At 39.8% G+C, this 22,010-nt stretch overlaps 1 non-coding gene across 1 annotated transcript; it reads right to left on the bottom strand.

The window, feature by feature from the left end:
- Positions 1-14,817: 14,817 nt before the first annotated feature.
- Positions 14,818-14,924, bottom strand: LOC148544694 (small nucleolar RNA R71). The gene has a single exon (XR_015901484.1). It is a non-coding gene; the product is annotated as a small nucleolar RNA R71 (small nucleolar RNA).
- Between the last annotated feature and the right edge of the window lie 7,086 nt (positions 14,925-22,010).

The following is a 22,010-nucleotide window of genomic DNA, read 5'->3' as shown; positions in this document are numbered from 1 at the left end:
TGTGGCCCAGAAAACACAGATTAGAGGCTATAAAGTGGGAGAATCCATTCATTCATGATCACACGCTCTCATAATTCACTTCTCATGATTTAGATGTAGTTTTGAGGGAGAGGTTCTCTCCTCTCTCTCTTAGGATTTAGAATTAGGATTTCTTTTGCTTTCAGGATTATCTCTTTTTATCAGGTTCAATATTCCTTTTTATTATTTTCTCAATTTTATTTATGAATTCTTCTATGTTACAGATTACTCTTTCGAATTAATGTTATTTGAGGTATTTCAGTTTACAATTGCTCTCTTTTATTTATGTTATTGTTATTCCCAATCTGAAGACATTTTTATTCCAGTAGATTTATTTTTCTCCTTTTGGTCTTGGTTAAGAAATCAGTAACTCAGGAGTTATCAAACTCAACATGACTGATAATCGTTATCTTTGCTAATTGAATTGAACTTCAATAATCCCAATCTATCCTTAGGGATTTACTAGGATTTGAGGATCTAACTAATTAGTCACTTGACCTTCCCTTGCTCTAGTAAAGGTTAACTAAGTGGAATTAAGATTCAATTTTCATCATCATTGATAAGGATAACTAGGATAGGATTTCTAATTTCTCATACCTTGCAAAAATTGTGTTTTACAGTCATTTATTTATTTTACAGTCTTTTACTTATTTTAATTGATATTTAAATTACTTGCCCCCTACCTTCAAAATCCCAATTTACAATCTTCATAACCAGTAATAAGAACATACTTCCTTGCAGTTCCTTGAGAAGACGACTCGAGGTTTAAATACTTCGGTTATCAATTTATTTAGTGGTTTGTTACTTGTGACAACCAAAACGTTTGTACGAAGGGATTTCTGTTGGTTTAGAAACTATACCTACAACGCAACTGTTTTTATAAAATTCTTTACTGGCAAAAATTCTAACGTCAAAAAAAATTAATTTTAGACATACGCATCGAAATGGTTTATAATGTGTTTAATTGTGTGGTTTTATCATGATCTTTACCCACTTATTCATATGATTAGCATGCATTTATATTTTCTTCCTAAAATTATTACATGATTGAAAACTTGCTTCCTAGAGACTTTTAATTATGTATTTTAATTCTCCTTTATTCCATTCGATGCCGTGATCTGTGTGTTAAGTGTTTCAGGCTTTATAAGGCATGAATGAGTTGGAGATTGGAAAGGAAGCTTGCAAAAATGGAAGGAACACAAGAAATTAAGGAGATGACCAGCGAGAAGTGACGCGGCCGCATGGCTCACGCGACCGCGCGGAAGAGAGGAAATCGCAGTGACGCGGCCGCATGGCTCACGTGACCGTGCGGATTGGAATAGCACAAGTGACGCGGAGGCGTGGACGACGCAACCGCGTGGCAAAGTAAAACGCCGCATGACGTGTCCGCATGAATGACGCGATCACGTGACATGCGCGATCTGCATAATCTGAGGAATTCGCTGGGGGCGATTTTGGGCCCTGTTTTGACCCAGTTTTCGGCCCGAAAAATCATACTAGAGCCAGAGGACATGCAGAAACCAAAAACAACATTCATTCTACACAGTTTTAGTTTTTAGATCTTGTTTTACTCCTCCTCTAGGTTTTCTCTCTACACATTCATAGTTCTTAGGATTTTTATTTTCTATTGTTCTTTGCATTGGGATATAGAGAAGAGTTAAGAACTATACTTGCAACACATATTTACAACAATTCTTGACTCGCCAATTTCTGCCACGTCAATTTTTGGCGCCGTTGCCAGGGGGTTGCAATAGAGTGCTAAAGTTATTAATTGGATTTTATTTATTTTCATTTTATTCTATCTTGCTACCATGAGCTGCTTGTTTCTTTCGTTAGATGACGCGTTCACTTCCTGATCCAAGCTTGCTATTATTCGATCCTGAAATTGAAAGAACTATTTCACGAATAAGGTAAGCTCGGCGTCGGTTAGTCCTCTCTGAGGGCAGATCTGAAACGTCACTTAAGAAAGAAACCAGCACCCGTTCTACTGATTTGGCTGATTTACGTGCAGGTAACATGGCAGCAGCTAGGAGAGTTACTTTCCAAAAGGCTGGAGCCCCTGATTTTACAATGCAACCATTTCAAGCGCATCATCCAACGGTGGCTACAGACTTTGAAATAAAGACCGCACTGCTCAATTTGATGCCCAAGTTTCATGGCTTGCCTGCTCAAGAGCCTATCAAGCACCTGAGAGATTTTCAAGCAGCCTGTTCTACTGTCAAGCGTGATGGTGCAGATGAAACTTCAATTTTGCTGAAAGATTTTTCGTTTTCTCTTGAGGGGAAGGCAAGAGAGTGGTACTACACTCAACCTGCAGTAACTGTATCCAACTGGGATACACTGAGAAGAGAATTCTTTGAAAAATTCTTTCCAGCTGAAGTTATTGATAAACTGAAAAAAGACATTTCCATGATTGTTCAGGATGAATCTGAGACTCTCTATGAATACTAGGAGCGCTTCAATAATCTTCTGGAAGCATGCCCCTACCATATGATTGACAAGATAGTATTACTCGGTTACGTCACACAAGGCATGAGGCCCAAGATAAGACCACATTGGAAAGTGCTAGCAATGGGTCTATGAAAAAGTACAAGACCACTGATGAGGCATGGCAATTGATCAGTGACTTAGCTGAATCTACTCGGAATCATAGGCAGAAACAAGGCCGTTCAAAAGCCGTTGCAGAAGTATCCTCTAGCAGACAGACTGCTACTCTGACTCAGAGTATCTATGAAATGACCAACTTGCTGAAGCAGATGCATTTGAATCAACAACAAGTTCAGCAAGCTCAACCTTCTCCGCCACAGCAAAACCAACAGTTAGTCCCACAGAGAGTTTGCGGAATCTGTGCTGATTATAGCCACTATACTGATGAGTATCCGCAGCTCCAGCAGGAAGACAACACCGTAGTAGCCACTCATAACTTCTATGACCGCCCCAACCAAGGATACAATCAAGGTGGCAACTACAACCATGGATGGCAGGACAATTCTAACCAGAATTGGAGGCACAACAACAACAGAGGAGGCAGAGACAATCAGGGAAATTAGAGATGGAATAATAACAACAACAGGCAGTAGAACCAGAACCAGCCGTACAGAGCGCCTCACCTGAGACAGTCCCAAGGACCCCAGAATACCCAACAGCAGACCTCTCAGATTACTTATCCTTCCGCATCTTCTAATGATGATTTACTATAATCCATTGATTGGAGACAACAGACAATGGAAAATAACATTAATGCCACTCTAAATGGTCTAAACGCAACTTTGCAAGCTCTTGTCTCACAGATTGGATTAATGAATAACTCCAATAGCCAGCCTTTGAGCTCCAATGGAATCCCCTCTCAACCATTACCCAATCTCAAGGGTGGCATCAATGCCATCACCCTGAGGTCTGGTACCACACTACAGGAGAGGAATCAAGAGGAGCCAAGCCTACCAGAACACGCCTCAGCTGAAGAGGTAGTGGAAATAGAAGATGCTGAAGAGGAAGAGGACATACAGGACATAGCTGAAAAAGAAGAAGTTCAACCACAGGAGGAAGCACCACAGGGCGCAGATATTACAGAAGACACCACTCCTATTTCATTTCCACAACTTGCAAGGAAGCCCAGGAAGCAGCTGGAACCTGATCCCAAAATGGTAGAGATATTCAAAAAGGTTGAGGTAACTGTTCCTCTTTTTGATGTTATTCAACAGCTATCTAAAGATGCAAAGTTTCTAAAAGATTTATCTATACATAAAGACAAAATTAATGAATTAGAAACTATTCCTTTAGGTAGTTCCATATCTGCTTTAATGGGAGGTTTACCTGAAAAGTGTAGTGACCCAAGCCCTTGTATAGTTAATTATACTATTGGTGGTGTGATAATTTTTGACTGCATGTGTGTTTTAGGAGCATGTGTGAGTATAATGCCTTTGTCTATATATGATATTTTGAGGCTACCTCCCTTAAAAAGGTCGGCAGCTCGTTTTGTGTTAGCAGATAAGAGCATTATTACAGTGGTTGGAGTTGCTGAAGATGTATTAGTGGGCATTAAAGGACTCATATTCCCCACTGATTTTTATATTCTGGAGATGCCCCAAAATGACTCAGAGAAGCCATCATCAATCCTACTTGGAAGACCATTCCTAAAGACATCTAAGTTCAAATTGGATGCTTTTTCAGGAACATACTCTTTTGAAATAAATGGCCGATTAGTAAGTTTCAATCTGAATGGAGTTATAAAGCACCCTTCAGAAGATCATTCTATCTTCCAGTGTGACATTATAGATAAACCGTGGCTGAAGTTCACCAGAAGGAGTTAGAAGAGAAGCACACAGGACAAGGTCCAAGTGTGGGGACATTCTCAGAGGACAATGACAGTGCTTTCCCATTGTTGCCAGCTCCAAACAACCCAGAGCCTGACCATGACCAGAAGTTAGAATTAAAACCCCTTCCTCCACACCTCAAATATGCTTACCTTGAGGACAAGCAATAGTGTCCAGTTATCATTACAAGGGAACTCACTTCTCAACAAGAAGAGCAGTTACTAAGTGTGCTGAGGAGGCACAAGAAGGCAATTGGGTGGAGTTTGGCAGATATAGTAGGCATCAACCCTCAAGTATGTGAGCACAGAATATTTTTAGAAGAGGGAGCAAGGCCCGTTCGTCAATCCCAAAGAAGACTAAATCCCACTATCTTAGAGGTTGTCAAAAAGGAAGTGACCAGACTACTGGAGGCAGATATCATCTATCCCATCTCAGACAGTGAATGGGTAAGCCCAGTACAAGTAGTGCCAAAGAAGTCTGGAGTCACTACAGTGAAAAATGAGCATAGAGAGCTCATAGCAACCAGATTACAGAACGCTTGGAGGGTCTGCATTGCCTACAGACGCCTCAACCAAGCAACCCGTAAGGATCACTATCCTCTTCCATTCATTGATCAAATGTTGGATCGCCTGTCAGGTAAATCACATTATTGTTTTCTAGATGGTTACACAGTTTATTTCCAGATTCATATAGCTCCTGAGGATCAGGAAAATACTACTTTTACATGTCCTTTTGGGACTTATGCTTACAAGAGAATGCCCTTTGGCTTGTGCAATGCACCAGCTACCTTCCAAAGGTGCATGATGAGTCTTTTCTCTGATCTTATTGAGGACTGTATGGAAGTTTTTATGGATGATTTTAGTGTTTATGGCGATTCCTTTAGCCTTTGCTTAGATGGATTATCTAGAGTATTAGATAGATATGTCAGTACAAACCTTGTATTAAATTTTAAAAAATGTCACTTTATGGTTAAACAAGGGATTGTTCTAGGACATGTTGTGTCTAATACCAGTATTTCTGTAGATCAAGCAAAGGTGGATGTTATTTCTAGTTTACCTTACCCCTCTTCTGTGAGGGAAGTCCGCTCGTTCCTTGGCCATGCAGGTTTTTACAGGAGATTCATTAAGGACTTCAGTAAGGTAGCACTTCCCTTATCCAGACTACTGGAGAAGGATATTGAGTTCGAGTTCAGTGAAGATTGCAAACAAGCGTTTGATAAGCTGAAGACCACGCTGACTCAAGCTTCAATTATGAGAGGACCAGATTGGAGCCAGCCATTCGAAATAATGTTCGACGCTTCCAATCATGCAGTAGGAGCAGCATTGGCTCAGCGTGAAGGTAAGGACCCTTTTGTTATTGCTTATGCGTCTAAAACTCTAGATGCAGCACAATCCAATTACACTACTACTGAGAAAGAGATTCTTGCTATTGTTTTTGCTCTGGATCAATTCTGAGCCTATTTACTTGGTACGAAGGTAGTAGTGTACTCGGACCATGCAGCTCTAAAGTATCTGTTAGCTAAAAAGGAGTCCAAACCAAGGCTTATACGTTGGATACTGCTATTACAAGAATTTGATTTAGAAATTAAGGATAGGAGTGGTAACCAGAATTTAGTGGCAGACCACTTAAGTCGCCTTGAGCACATTTCAGATGACCCCACTCCTATAGCTGATAATTTCCCATTTGATAACCTGCAAGCAGTATCTGAGGTAGTCCCTTGGTATGCACCTGTAGCTAATTATCTAGTTAGCCGCACCTTTCCTCCAAACTTTTCTAAGCATCAAAGAGACAAGCTGAAAAGCGAGTCTAAATATTATATATGGGATGACCCATATTTATGGAGATATGGCGCTGACCAGGTAATTAGACGGTGTGTACCTCAATCAGAATTCCAGTCCATCTTAGAGGCCTGTCACTCATCTGAGAATGGAGGACATTTTGGCCCTCAAAGAACAGCTAGAAAAATCTTAGACTGTGGATTCTGGTGGCCTACACTTTTTAGAGACGCTGCTGAATTTTGTAGATCTTGTTTCCCATGCCAAAAATTTGGTAATATATCCAGGAGGGATGAGATGTCTCAACAAATTATGCTTTTCTGTGAAATTTTTGACGTTTGGGGCATTGACTTCATGGGTCTATTTCCAAATTCTAATGGTTATTTTTATATATTGTTAGCTATGGATTATGTTTCTAAATGGGTGGAAGCAATTCCTACCCGCACTGATGATGCTAACAATGTTGTTTCCTTTGTGAGAAACCACATTATTTGTCGCTTTGGATCACCACGAGCAATCGTGAGCGATCAAGGCACCCATTTTTGTAACAGAAGACTAACAGGATTAATGAAGAAGCATGGAATAATTCATAAGGTTGCAACAGCATACCATCCTCAGACTAATGGGCAAGCCGAGGTGTCAAACAGAGAGATAAAGCGTATCTTGCAGAAGATAGTCAAACCTCATAGAAGAGATTGGAGCACCAGGCTACAAGATGCACTTTGGGCGTACAGAACCGCATACAAGACACCCATTGGGATGAGTCCTTTCCGCTTATTCTATGGAAAGGCTTGTCATCTCCCTGTTGAAGTCGAGCACAAAGCCTTTTGGGCAGTAAAGGAGTGCAACATGAGATTGAGGAAGCCGGAGCTGAAAGGAAATTGCAACTGCAAGAATTGGAAAGCCTTCGCCTAGAAGCTTATGAGAATTCAAGACTATACAAGGAGAAGATGAAGGCTGTACATGATCAGAACATTAAGAGAAAAGAGTTACAACCTGGAGACTTAGTCATCCTTTACAAATCTCGACTGAGGCTCATGCCAGGCAAGTTGAGATCAAGATGGGATGGTCCATACAGAGTAGAGAAGGCCGAACCGTACAGAGTTTATCACCTAAGCCATCTTTTCAGCTCTGAACTTATCAAAGTTAATGGACATCGTTTAAAGCTGTACCACGGAGAGCGGATGCAGAAAAATAAGGAGCTCGAGATCTTCCTCTTGGAAGATCCTCACATAGACGAAGAGTGAGCTAATAGAGCGTCCAACTTACGGACGTTAAAGCAAAGTGCTAGGTGGGAGACAACCCACCATGGTATGATCGTTCTTTTCTTTATTTTTAGTTTTTCTATTTAATAACTCTTCTCTTTATTAGTACATTTCGTGCATTTTCATTTTCAAACCTTTATTTAAAAAAAAAGGGTTACGCGACGCGACCGCATCATTGACGCGTCCGCGTCGCAAGGAGATGGGAGAAAATAAAAACAAACAGAGAGTCACGCAGTAGCGTGGATAGAGGCGTGCCAATGGCACAAATTGCCCCACGTGACCGCTTCGCCGACGCGTCCGCGTCACATGGTAACATTGGCCTCCCACGCGACCGCGTGACCCACGCCGCCGCGTGCCCTAGAATTCGACGTCAAAAGGGTGCACGACCGAAACTTGTGCTAGAGTGGTGCTGGATTGGTGCTGAAAGCACAATCCTTCCCACGCGGCCGCGTGACCGACGCGACCGTGTCATATCCTTCTAATGGCCACTCACGCGATCGCATGCCCCACGCGATCGCGTCACCTAATATTTGGCAATTAATGATTTTGAACAGAGAGTTGTGCGAGTGCGAGGCTGTCCTCGCGCCAGTGGCATAAAACGGGTCACGCGACCCCGTGACCGACGCGACCACGTCAATCAGTATCAGCGCAAGTCGCGCGACCGCGTGCCCCACGCGACCGCGTCGATTGCGCCGCACAGCTTCCTTGATTTGGCACTTATCTTATCTTTTTCTCCTCAAATCCTATTTTCTCTTTTCCCTCCTTATTTCTTCTCCCTCCCTTCTTCCTTCTTCCTTCTTTCTCACTTTTTACACCCTCACTCTCTCCCTCTCTCCCCCATTAACAAGGTTTTCTTTTTCTTCTTCTCTCCTTACTTTTCTATTTTTCTTCTTATTTTTCTATGTTATCTTCTTTTCTTTTCTTTTTACTTTCATTATTCATACTTGCTTCCTTTTTACTTGGTGTTAGATATTTATTTGAGTCATTATTTCTCACTATATGCTTGTGGATTGTTCTAAATTTGTTTGGCAATTATATATTAATTTTTAAAGGATTTCTTGCATGTTCAATTTAATACTTTTCATACATTATTTCACCATGCATGCTATGTGTTTGTGAAAAATTCCATATGGCATTTTGCACTTTTCTCCGTTATCCTACTCTACTATTAAATGCCCGTTTTTCACAAAACCCCTTTTATATTTTATTCGTTATAAATAATTGTCAATACAAACGTGATGGTTTGTTACGAGTGATGCTTGATCTATGCTACTCATGCCTTTGCCAGCATGCCAATAAACCCCTTGCATTCACTTGTCATCATATGCACTAACTATTTTCCATTGATGACTTTTCAAATGTAGTCATGACCATGTGTTAACATCATTTACCTTTTACTGTGCATTCATAACCACCCTTTTCCGTTCTCTTCCTTGCTTTATCTCTTTGAATTTAATTTACTTTCTCTTCCCTTTTTCAGAATGGCCACCAAGAAAGGAAAAGAGAAAGCTACACCCAAATCCACAGCAAGAAGAGGAACAAAAAGAGCATTAGTGGCAGAACCCTCTTCAACTGCGGTTAAACCCTCAACAAAGAGACTTAAGCGGATTATAAAGGTTGATGATAAAGAAAAAGTCTTCCCAGCAAAGGACACTACACGATTTCCCAATCACTACTGTGAGCAGAAGTTCCCCATCCTGGCAGAAAGGAGCTACAACAACGAATACCTTCTTCTCCTCCCAAACCATATTGCTACCTTTGTTGAGCCGCAAATTGCACAAAGACAATGGGGTTTCCTATAGAGACAGCCGAGGCAAGTCAATCTATCTTGGGTAGTCGAGTTCTACTCCAACTTCTACCTGCCAACCCTGCAGTCTGTCTTTGTCCGTCAGAAGCAAGTCCCCATTACAGAAGAGGCCATTCAAAAAGCTCTAGGTCTTCCCCCTATTCCAGAAGGATTGGACTCCTTTCAAGAAGCCGCACTCAAGCGCCAGATGTACCAATTTGACTGGGACCACGTTCTCAGAGTTATCGCACTACCTGACAGCCGATGGATCTACGGATACCATCGTACCTGCCCTAAGGGAATTTCGGCTTTGGCACTTACCTTGGAGGCTCGCGTATGGGCACAGATCATGTCCCATTACGTCTTTCCGAGCACCCATGAGTCCTCCTTCACTGCGGACATGGCCGTTCTACTATGGTGCATCCTTACAGACCAGCCTCTGAACCTACCAAGACACATCCGGAATGCCATGAGACACGTACAAATCGCGGGAAACTTACCTTTTCCCGCCTTGGTCTCAGATCTCGTCTCAGCAGCCAGAGTCTCCTTCAGAGCTGGGGACACCCAAGCCATACTTCCACAGGATGACCAATATGTCCCTAATGGGAAATATATCAGACCCTCAACAGCCACTACAAGCCAGCCCACTGAACCGGCTCAGGACATTCCTCCTTTCGTACCACAAGCACCTACCACAGACCAACTGCTCCATCAGATACTCGAAAGGTTGGATCGTCAGGAACACAAATCTAAGATGAGAGAGTGTCGTAACAAGCGCTGATTCACATACCTCAAGGAGCTGATCATGGGAAAATTCAAGGACTCAGACACCCCGGACTCCACTTCCTTTACCAGCACAGGGAGCCATGATGGTCCCAACTACGGAGATACTGCTACCAGCCCACCCCTAATCCTGACAGAAGGCATCGAGGATGGTGCAAAGCCTTAAGTGTGGGGAGGTCGGTCAGTACCTGACTTCCGGAGGTAATTTATCTTCCCTAAACACCAATAAATTAGGATATTTAGTTAGTTTTTCTTTTATAGAATAGGATAAATTGCATAGTAATAGATTAGTTGCATGCATGTTCTACTTGATTGAAAAGACAATAAGTTCTTCTAAGACTCTATTTTTGGAACAAAATTTCACTAATTTTAATTAAATTTTTATGTTAAATTTGCTTGAAGTTGTATTTGGAACATGATTTTTGAGCTAAAGAACACACAACCTGTGAGATTTGAGCCTTCATGCATGGTTACATTATTTAACCATAATTATTTTATTCTTGTGTGTTTACTTCTCTATGATTGTAATTTATATTTTGTTTCATCCTATATGTCCAATATTTATTATATTTATATGTTTGCATATGATTGAGGCCATTAATTGTTTAACTCACTTATCCAAATTAAGCCTACCCTTTCAATTACCTTTGTTAGCCACTTTGAGCCTTTAAATCCCATTTGTTCTATATTTTACCACATTACTAGCCTTAAGCGGAAAAACAATTATATATCCCAAACTGAATCTTTGGTTAGCTTAAGATAGAATTGTGTGTGCTAATTAAGTATGGAAAATTATGGGAACAAAAGATAATAAGGGAATGTGTCATGATAATAGAATGGGAATTTGGATACCTACTCATGTGAAACTATAAGAATTAAAAATCTATGTGCATTGATAAGCTATGTTTATTTTTATGCTTATATTAAAAAAAATAATAATAATATCAAAAATATTCAATAAATAAATAAGGGGACAAAATTACCCCAATGTTAAGTTAAGAATTCAAAGGTCAATGCATGTATGATAAAATTAAAATAAAAGTTGATACATGAGTATGGAATGTGAAAGAGAAATTCTGGGTAGCTAGGTATGAATTCTAAAGTTATATAGAATATATATAGGTTATGTTAAAGCTTGGGTTAATTAAAGATTCAGTTTATAAGCTTACTTAGTCATATATGTATCCTTACCATTACCTTGGCCCTATTACAACCTTGAAAAGACCTCATGATGTTTGCATTGGTATATCAAATGTTGTTGATTGATTAGGAGAAGAACAAAAATTAGAAAGCATGATTAGAGAAGGATAGAGTGATTGCCTTATACGGTAGAGAGATTAGAGCGTATATACATCATCAGTGAGGGTTCAATGCTTAAAATTCTATATTCCCTGCTTTCATGAGCTGCCTTCTTGCATCTTTATCTGTTCTTACTGCAGGAGAATTGAATTAGTGGAATTTAATTTGTAATTGTTTTGAAGAGCTTCTTTATTATTGATCAAGTGGACAAAAATCATATAGTTGCATTCATATATATATTGGTTGCATTGCATTGCATGAGTTTTACATGTTCCTACTCATTTATTTTATCTCCTTCAACTAAGCATGAGGACATGCTAATGTTTAAGTGTGGGGAGGTTGATAAACCACTATTTTATGGTTTATAATGTGTTTATTTGTGTGGTTTTATCATGATCTTTACCCACTTATTCATATGATTAGCATGCATTTATATTTCCTTCCTAAAATTATTACATGATTGAAAACTTGCTTCCTAGAGACTTTTAATTATGTATTTTAATTCTCCTTTATTCCATTCGATGTCGTGATCTGTGTGTTAAGTGTTTCAGGCTTTATAGGGCATGAATGAGTTGGAGATTGGAAAGGAAGCTTGCAAAAATGGAAGGAACACAAGAAATTAAGGAGATGACTAGCGAGAAGTGAGGCGGCCGCATGGCTCTCGTTGCAAGTATAGTTACTAAACCAAGCAATCAACCTTTCTTACAAACGTTTTGGTTGTCACAAGTAACAAACCCCTAAATAAATTGATAACCGAGTATTTAAACCTCGGGTCGTCTTCTCAAGGAACTGCAGGGAAGTATGTTCTTATTATTGGTTATGAAGATTGTAAATTGGGGTTTTTAAGATGAGGAACAAGTAGTTTAAATTGCAATTGAAATAAGTAAAAGACTGTAAAGTAAATAAATAACTGTAAAATAAACTTTTTGGCAAGTTATGAGAAATTAGAAGTCCTATCCTAGTTATCCGTATCAATGATGATGAAAATTAAACCTTAATTCCACTTAGTTAACCTTTTCTAGAGCAAGGGAAAGTCAAGTGACTAATTAGTTAGATCCTCAAATCCTAGTTAATCCCTAAGGAAAGATTGGGATTATTGAAGTTCAATTCAATTAGCAAAGATAACAATTATCAATCATGTTTGAGTTTGATAACTCCTGAGTTACTGATTTCTTAACCAAGACCAAAAAGGAAAAAAGTAAATCTACCGGAATAAAAATGCCTTTAGATGGGAAGCAACAGTAACATAAATTAAAGAGAGCAATCATAAATCTGAAATACCTCAAAATATATTAATTCAAAGAAATAAGTTCTAACATGGGAATTCATAATTTAAATTGGAAAGATAAAAATAAATAAAAGGAATATTGAACCTAATAAAAAAGAGATAATCCTAAAAGCAAAAGAAATCCTAATTCTAAATCCTAAAAGAGAGAGGAGAGAACCTCTCCCTCAAAATTACATCTAATTCATGAATAGTGAATTATGAAAAGCATGATTATGAATGGATGCATTCCCCCACTTTATAGCCTCTAATCTGTGTGTTCTGGGCTAAAAACTGGGTCAAAAGCAGCCCAGAAATCACTCCCTGCAATTTCTGTTACGTTCAGGTCGCAGGCAAGTGACGCGGAGGCGTCGTCCACACGTCCGCGCGGATTGAAGTTCGCAAATGCGACGCGGGCGCGTCATTCACGCGTTCGCATTGCCTAACTTTGGAGCAACTATAACAAATTATATATCAAATGGAAGTCCCGGACATTAGCTTTCCAATGCAACTGGAACCATGTCGTTTGAACCTCTATAGCTAAAGTTATAGCCGTTTGAGTGCGAAGAGGTCAGGCTGGACAGCTTAGCAGTTTCTCCAACTTCTTGTATTCCTTCCACTTTTGCATGCTTCCTTTCCATCCTCTGAGCCATTCCTGCCCTGTAATCTCTAAAATCACTTAACACACATATCAAGGCATCTAATAGTGATAAGAGAGGATTAATATTAGCAATATAAAGGCCAAAGAAGCATGTTTTCAATCAAAGCACATAATTTGGAAGGCAAATGTAAAACCATGCAAATAGTATGAATAAGTGGGTAAAGAGTTGATAAAAATCACTCGATTGAGCACAAGATAAACCATAAAATAGTGGTTTATCAGTATAATCAGTGACCAAACTTTATCTCTTCCCATGAGCAATTAAATCAAGGAATTGGGCAATTGTTCAAGCTTAGAGAGATTGGGTTGCCAAGGAATTGGAATCCAATCACTTAAGATTGCCAAGGAGATCAATGAATGCATTGGTTGAGGAAGAGATGAGAATGAACTTGATCCGAAGAATGCAACATCTCCTAAGCCTAATGAATCCCCCATTTCTGATCTTACCCATTCTCTTTAATTTCTGCCATTTATTTTTCTGCTCATCTCCCCAAATCCCCATTTAAGATTCTACAATTTACTTTATGCCATTTACATTCTGCCATTTATTTCCAGCATTTACATTTTCTGTTATTTACTTTCCCGCCATTTAATTTTCTACAATTCCTCAACTCAATTTCTGCTTAGCTAAACTAGAACATTCCTCTAATTAAAGTTGCTTGACCAATCAATCCCTGTGGCATTCGACCTCACTCTATTGTGAATTTTTACTTGACGACAATTCGGTATACTTGCCGAAGGGAAATTTGTTGAGAGACAAGTTTCCGTGCATCAAGTTTATGGCACCGTTGCCGGAGATTGATTTTGTATCGACAATGATTAACTTGGAGGATAACTAGATTGAGTAATTTTCTTTTGTTTTGTTCCATCTGAGTGATTTACTTTCAGTTTTAGCTGTTTTCTTCCCTTTTTCCCTTACCCATTTGTTGTGTTTTCTTCATTGTTTACAATTTAGTTCACTAACCCACTAACTGTTTGATACATTGCACCACTCACACTAATAGCCATTCTAACAAGAGTATTTTCTTCATTCATTTTCTTCTTGCTTTTTGCTTTGTTGGTTATATGACAGGTAGGAGAAGCGGGGTTTTAACTTCCTTGGATTATGAACCTGAGAGGACCTTCCTTAGATTAAGGAGGGAAGCAAGAGGAAAGAGAGTCGTTGGTGCTGAGGAAGAGTCAGAGTATTTTGAACCAGACATAGAGGAGAATATGGAGAACTATCATGAAGAAGAAGCTCACAACCATGCCAGAGAAGGCCCAGCAAATCATGCTGGGCAAGAGAGAAGAGTTCTAGGCTCTTACATCAATCCAAACCCAGAAAATTATGGAAGTAGCATCCAAAAGCCAACCATACATGCCAATAACTTTGAACTAAAACCCCAGCTCATCACCCTCGTTCAGAACAACTGTGCATTCGGAGGAAGTGCCAAGAAGACCCCAATCAACATCTAACCACCTTCCTAAGGATATGTGATACTGTGAAGTCTAATGGTGTTCATCCTGACACTTATAGACTGCCTTTTGTTCCCTTTTTCACTCAAGGATAAGGCATCTAAATGGATGGAGTCCTTTCCGAAGGAGAGTTTAACAACCTGGGAAGACGTGATGAACAAATTCTTGGCAAGATTCTACCCTCCTCAAAGAATCAACAGGTTGAGAGTTGAGGTATAAACCTTCAGGCAACAAGATGGTGAAACTCTCTATGAAGCATGGGAGAGGTTTATGGACTTAACAAGAAGGTGCCTGCCAGATATGTTCAATGAATGGGTGCAGTTACACATTTTCTATGAGGTCTTTCTTATGAATCAAAGAAGGCAGTAGACCACTCATCCAGAGGATCTCTGAACAAGAAGAAGACCATTGAAGAAGCCATAGATGTCATCGAGACTGTAGCTGAGAATGACTACTTCTATGCTTCTGAAAGGGGCAACACTCGAGGAGTAATGGAGCTAAACAATATGGACGTGCTGCTGGCTCAAAACAAGATGATCACCAAGCAGCTGGATGACCTTACCAAGAAGATGGAAAGAAACCAAGTTGCAGCAGTCACCACCTCATCAGCAGCTCAAGAAGGAGTGAATGCAGAGGAAGAGGGTGACCAGGAACAAGCCAACTATATTGGGAACTCACCTAGGCAGACCCATGATTCATACTCCAAAACTTATATTCCTGGTTGGAAGAACCACCCAAATTTTGGGTGGGGAAATCAACAAGATCAAGGCCAAGATCAGAGACGTCACAACCCCAACAACAATGCAACTCACCAACATCCCACACAGAGATCATATCAACACCCACCCAACAATACCTCTCAACATCCATATCAAAACTAAAATGGCCATTCTCACCCCTCCAACCTCAACTCACCATCACCATCCGAAGATAGACTCTCCAGAATTGAGACTCTACTTGAAGGTATATGCAAGAAAATCCAAGAAAACAGAGTGTTCAAGGATGAGGTGCGAGCTAATATCAAAAACCAGAGAGACACCATCAAGAGGCTGGAATTTCAAGTGGGATACCTCTCTGAGAAGATTCATAAACCTACTGATAGTTTTTCAAGTGACACGGAGAAAAACCCGAGAGGTGAAGCAAAGAAATTAAGATGGGAAGAATGCAAGATGGTCACTATAAGTGATGAGGGGAGTGTGGAAGAACTAAACAAACCCTTAGAACACTCTCGAGATATTCCAGCAGAGAAGCAGGAAGAGGGTGATCAAAGAACCAACTCCACACAGAAGAAGGGGTTAAGGGAGAAGGAGATTCTGAACCCATATGCACCTTTTCCCCAAAGACTCAAGGGTGGTGTAGAAGGGAGAGTGTACTCAAAATTCCTCGACATGTTTACATATCTCCATGTAAACATACCATTCATCAAGGCTCTTCAAAAAATGCCCTCATACATTAAATGTATGAAGGAGCTGCTGACCAAGAAAAATTCACTAAAGGGAGGACAAACAATATTGATGAATAAGGAGTGCAGTGCTCTCATTCAAATAGAGTTGCCTACAAAAAGGAAGGATCCAGGAAGTTTTTACATCTCTTGTGCTATAGGAGAAACAGTTATTGATAAGGGACTCTGTGACCTGGGGGCAAGTATCAACTTAATGCCTTTATCCCTCATGAAGAAGCTTCAGATCAATGAGATAACGCCCTCGGATGTGATCATCAAGTTGGCTGACAAAACTCAAAAACAAGCAATAGGAGTGGTTGAAAACGTGTTGGTGAAGGTTGGGAACTACTTCCTTCCCACAGACTTTGTCATCTTGGAGATGGAAGAGAGTCACCTCCATCCAATCATATTGAGAAGGCCATTCCTGGCCACAGCCAGAGCACTCATAGATGTGGAGCGAAGAGAGCTAATACTGAGGATACATGATGAACAACTCACCTTCAATGTCTTCAGACCCTCACAAGAAGCAGATCAAGAAAACAAGGAATCAAGGGAGGATTACAATAAGGCACTGGTGGAAGAAACAAGCACTGAAGCACAAATAATACACCTGGAAATCCCTTTAGTTGACAAACAATACAGTCAGAAGGTGCAACAGTTAAAGGAAACCCAAGAAGAGCTAAATCCACCGGAGTCATATGAGACTAGCAACAAAATTTCCCTGGAGAAAGAGGCCACAAGGAGCAGGATAGCATTAAAAGAAACAAGGAAGAAGGCGCCAAGGGATGGAGGAACAAGAAGATCCCTACAGAGGATTTCTCTCCAGGGGATAAAGTAATCTCTGCTCATTTTCCAGCTATTCCACCTCATCTCCCCACCATTCCATCTCAGCTGCCTAAAGTTTTCACCATCAGCAGAATTCTCTCCTTGGAACATGTGGAGGTTTTTAATGAAGCCAACGGAGATAGATTCACTGTGAGAAGGGAAGACTTGAAGCACTGCCAACCACCCTGACAAGGGCAGAACGTCAAGCTAATGACGCTAAAGAAGCGCTTCATGGGAGGCAACCCATATTTTAATTTTTTTTTTAGGATGTCTGAAGTAGTTAATAAAGCAAGGTTCATGAATTCCAAATCAACTTTGACAAACACGTAGATGAATCCTTATATGCAACATATAGTGAACAACAAGTTTGGTGTTCCAGGTAAACTAAGAGGACAAGAACACAATTCACATTGTGTTACTCTTAGAGCCTTAATCAACTCTTTTTACACCACATGGTCACAAACTAAGTTTGGTGTCACCAATGTTGCATATATGAACAATTAATCAGTCAGTTGGGTTGTATTCATGAATAGCACTTAGTTATGTAAAAACAAAAATTTTAAAAAGTAGTTATTTCACTCTCTAATTTTGCCGCCACTATCCAAACTCATTAATTTTGTTCCTTTTACCTTGTAGGAGAAATGAAGGGAAGATTGGATGGAATTGATGGGACAAATGAAGAAGGGAGTTCGGCCACTTCAAAAAAAGGATCCATACACATGTCTTCAAAAGGGAATGCATTGGGAAATGTTGCCATGCAACATTGGAAGGAGAATACCCTTGGAGACCGAACCAACCCATCATAAAAGTGGTGATCCTTGTGCTCATTTCATGCCAAACCCCAACTGTCCATGATTAGCCTATACCATCAATCCACACCTTTCATTTACTCACTGATAAACCCCATTTGTAGGGTTTATCTTGTGCTTGATTTAGGAGATTTTATACCCTTTTACCCACATTTATCCATTGAAATAGTATGGTTTTATAACTTCTCCTTTAATTGTGCTTAAGAGTGAAAACATGCTTTTTAGGTCCTTAATTGTTTAATCTTGATTTACCTTTGATTCCATTAGATGCCTTGATGTGTTTGCCAAGTGATTTCAGATTTAGGAGGCAAAGATTGGATCAAGGGAATGAAGGAAAAGCATGTAAAAATGGAGAACTCATTTCTGATGCTATTTAAGCCAAGGATTGAAGGGGGAATGGAGAGACTTTCATACTTTTTCATACTTTACATACTTTTCATACTTGAGAAGTTAGTTACCATTAGTTTAGTTTTAGCTTAGTTTAGTAGTGAGAGTTAGTTTCTAGAGAGAGAAGCTCTCACTTCTCTCTAGAATTAGGATTAGGTTTAGTTCAATAATCCTAGATCTAGATTTTAATTCATGCTTTCATCTCCTTCTATCTCTCAATTCCTTGTTGTTACATTCATTCTTCTTCCATTCTTTTGTTGTAATTTCCTTTATGTTGTTCTTATGTTTTGTTGTAGATCTACTATTGTTCATTCCATTTTCTTTCAATTCAATAAGAGGTAATTCATGTAGATCTTGTTTCCTTTAATTGTTGTTGTTAATTCTTTACATTTGATTGTAGTTAGAATTAATTCTTGTTATTGATTTACTATGTTTTCCTTTTGTGCCTTCCAAGTGTTTGATGAAATGCTTGGTTGGATTTTAGAGTAGAGTTTTATGTTCTTGGCTTGGGAAGGTAACTTAGGAACTCTTGAGTTACTAATGTCCAAGTAATTGATGATTGGGATCCATTGACTCTAGTTCTCACTAATTGAATTAGTGGAGAGTTAAGACTTATGGACTAGGATTGATATAGCTCATTTGACTTTTGTTTACTACTAGTTAGAGGATGATTTAATGAGATTAATCCTTGCCAATTCTCATATTGTGGTTAGTGATTAGGATAGAGATCCTTGACCACCAACCCTTGCCAAGACCTTTTTAGCCATTAGTTTACTTTCTTACCATTTATCTTTCATGCTTCATATCAAAACCCCAAATATAACTCACAACCGATGACAAGACACTTCATTACAATTCCTAGGGAGAACGACCCGAGGTCCAATACTTCGGTTTATAAATTTTAGGGGTTTGTACTAGTGACAAACAACTTTTTGTATGAAAGGATTATTGCTTGGTTTAGAAACTATACTTGCAACGAGATTTCATTTGTGAAATTCTAAACCGTCGAGAATCCAATCATCAATCACCACTTTTCTATATAAGTGGCTCTCATTCCGTACCTCCTCACATTCCAATTCTCCTTCCTCTATACTTCTTACTCTCACCCATGCCCTTAACTACACCCTTTCAAACCATTCATACTTCTACAATTTAGAGAGCACTCATGGCATCATCAAGCTCCAAGAGGCGAAAGGGAAAGGAACCGGTGGAAAGCATTCCTTTTGATGAAGGGAGGTTCAAGACCGCCTTCCATGAGCTCCAGTTTGAACGGATAAAACACAAGAAAATATTGCCAGAATTAACATTCCAGTTCAACGATGATGAGTGCCCACAGATTAGAGAGAAGATTGAACAAAGGGGTTGGCAAGAACTCACAAATCCAGACACAAAGATAAATGAAAATCTCATTAAGGAGTTCTATGCCAATGTAGCCAGAGAAGACACTACCAAGGCTCCTACCTTCAAAAGCTACGTGAGAGGAACAGAGGTGGACTTCAGTCCCAATGCCATAATGAGGACTCTTCATCTGAGATCACACCCTTCTGATAAGCCTAGCTATCAAGCAAGAATAAGTAACGGTCCCGACAATGATGAACTTGAAGAAATTGTGAACGACATGTGTGTTATGGGATCAGATTGGGAAAGGTATTTGGATAAGAGGCCACAGTTCATTAGAAGAGGAGACCTCATCCCGGAAGCCAAGGGATGGTTTGAGCTCGTGAGGAGATCTATCCTCCCAGTCTCAAACAATTCTAAGGTCAACATTGCTCGAGCTACTATGGTACATTGCATAATGAGGGGTGGAGACATCAATGTACATGAAATTATAGCTGAGGAGATCCAAGAAGCAGCCGAAAATATTGATCCGAGTGCTCGGCTTTGCTACCCCAGTACCATCCTGAGACTATGTATGAAAGCCAAGGTAGTTTTCGAAGATAGCAATCCAAATTGGGTAAACCATGGAAGGCTAGTTACGCTCCAGCGTATAACATATGTGGCACCTGCTCAACAACAAAGAAGTCCCCAGAGAAGAAAAAGGACATCACAAGAAGAACCTCATCAAGAAGAACCTCAACAAACAGAATACCAGCAAGAAGAGCAATACGATCCAACCAACATAAGCCTGGTTCACATTCAAGGAGCCATTGAGGATCTAGCAAGGAGATACATGGAAGGACAAGAACAGCAATTACACTTTCAATCCCAAGGGATGGATTGTCAGGAAGAACTACTTTCTAATTGGATGAATCAACAAGGGGAATGGCATAAACAATAAATGGAGCAGCAACAGGAACACTACTCCCAGCTCACCCAAGCCATCAATCAAGTAATTGAAAGGCAAGAGCGTCAAGATAAACGCCTTCAAGAACTCAACCAATGTCAACTAGCTCAGATGAAAGCATTCAACGAGTTCAGCGTGCTTAATAAAGGACAGCAACTACACAGGAAAGAATTCAACATAAACACTCAGGCCAAGTTGACTTATGTGGCTGGGCATATGCATAATTTGCACTCTGCGATCCCAAGGTATGATACAGTTCACAAAGACCTGACAGAACAAGAGGAGGGAAAGGTGAAGCAACAGAAGAAAACATTGAAGAAGAAGATGGAGGATGGTGGCTTCTGGAAAAAGTTGGTCAGAAAAAGCAAAGGAAATGGGGGTTCGAGCACTCAAGAAGGACACAAAGAGGACAAACAAGAGAAAGAGCATGGGCATCCCCATGAGTAAAAGGTGGCGGAGTTCCTTTTCCTTTTCTTTCCTTCAAGCTTAAAATAAGGAAAATCATGTATGAAACAGAACATGCATCCATAGTAGCTTAGGAATTTTCAATTTTGTCTTTAAGATTTCACTGCTTAAGTCTATGTGTGCTAGTCTAAGTTTCCTGTTGTCATTTTTGCCGTGCTTAAATGTATGCTTGTCCTTTAAGCTGAATAAAAGAAAATGTTATGAAAAACCAGAGTGGGGTTCATCTTGTAGAGTAAGTTCTTAATGTTTGTGGTGTAGTAATTGGTTAGCTAAGTTGGTCCACCAATAAGGTATACAAGCAACTACATGTTCTGAATCCTATGCTTGAAGCACATTCTATGAGACCAGTTAAATAACAAGGTCCTAATAAGAAAAATAAAAAGGAACAGTGAGAGTTGGAAAAAGAAAGAAAAAGAATAAGAAATAAGGCTAGGAACCAAGGATTTAAATCTTGAGGGATGTGTCTGTGGTGTTCCTGTGCCAAGGATCTGCTTGAATGAATAAGTTCTCAGGAGTGCTTCATCACTTGGTAACTTCGGTTAACTAACCCAGGATTATCAACTGAAAATCCACTATCAAGAGCAACCTTGCTACAGAACACTTAGTAACCCAAAGAGGCGCTGGACACCAAGGCCTCAAGGAAAGAAAATAACAAACCATATGCCTGTGGTGTGCATGTATGGGGGAGAGAGACTTGAGGGAGTAAGTCCTCAGGGGTGTTTCAACACCTAGCACCTTGAACCAACTGGTTCGGGAGTGTTAGCTGAAAGCTTATTTTAAAGAGTCGCCCCCTCACAGAGCACTTAGCCTAAGAATGCAATAAACCCTGAAAAGAAGGGGGAGATCAAGGAATAAAGATCTCATAGGATGCAATCAAGCAAGTATTCAAGAGCATGACCTGGAAACCAGTAAAAGAATGAACCTAAGTTGCTATGCATGAAACCCCATAAACCAAGAACTTTACTTCTATAATAAGAATTTGTTTCTCTTGTTCTTTCATTCATCATTCTTATGTTTCCGTACTTGCTTAGGGACAAGCAAGCTTTAAGTTTGGTGTTGTGATGCCAGGGCATTTTGGCCAGTTTCACTGACCTTTTTCTTTACTATTTTAGGATAGTTTCATGCATTTTCTTAGTAAATAAGCAAGTTTTGGGTGAATATACACTTACATCTTGATTCA

Source organism: Arachis ipaensis, chromosome B9 (assembly GCF_059453495.1).
Source record: "Arachis ipaensis isolate K30076 ecotype BB chromosome B9, ASM5945349v1, whole genome shotgun sequence".
Classification (NCBI taxonomy): domain Eukaryota; kingdom Viridiplantae; phylum Streptophyta; class Magnoliopsida; order Fabales; family Fabaceae; genus Arachis; species Arachis ipaensis.
This window is presented reverse-complemented; position numbering and strand designations above follow the sequence as displayed.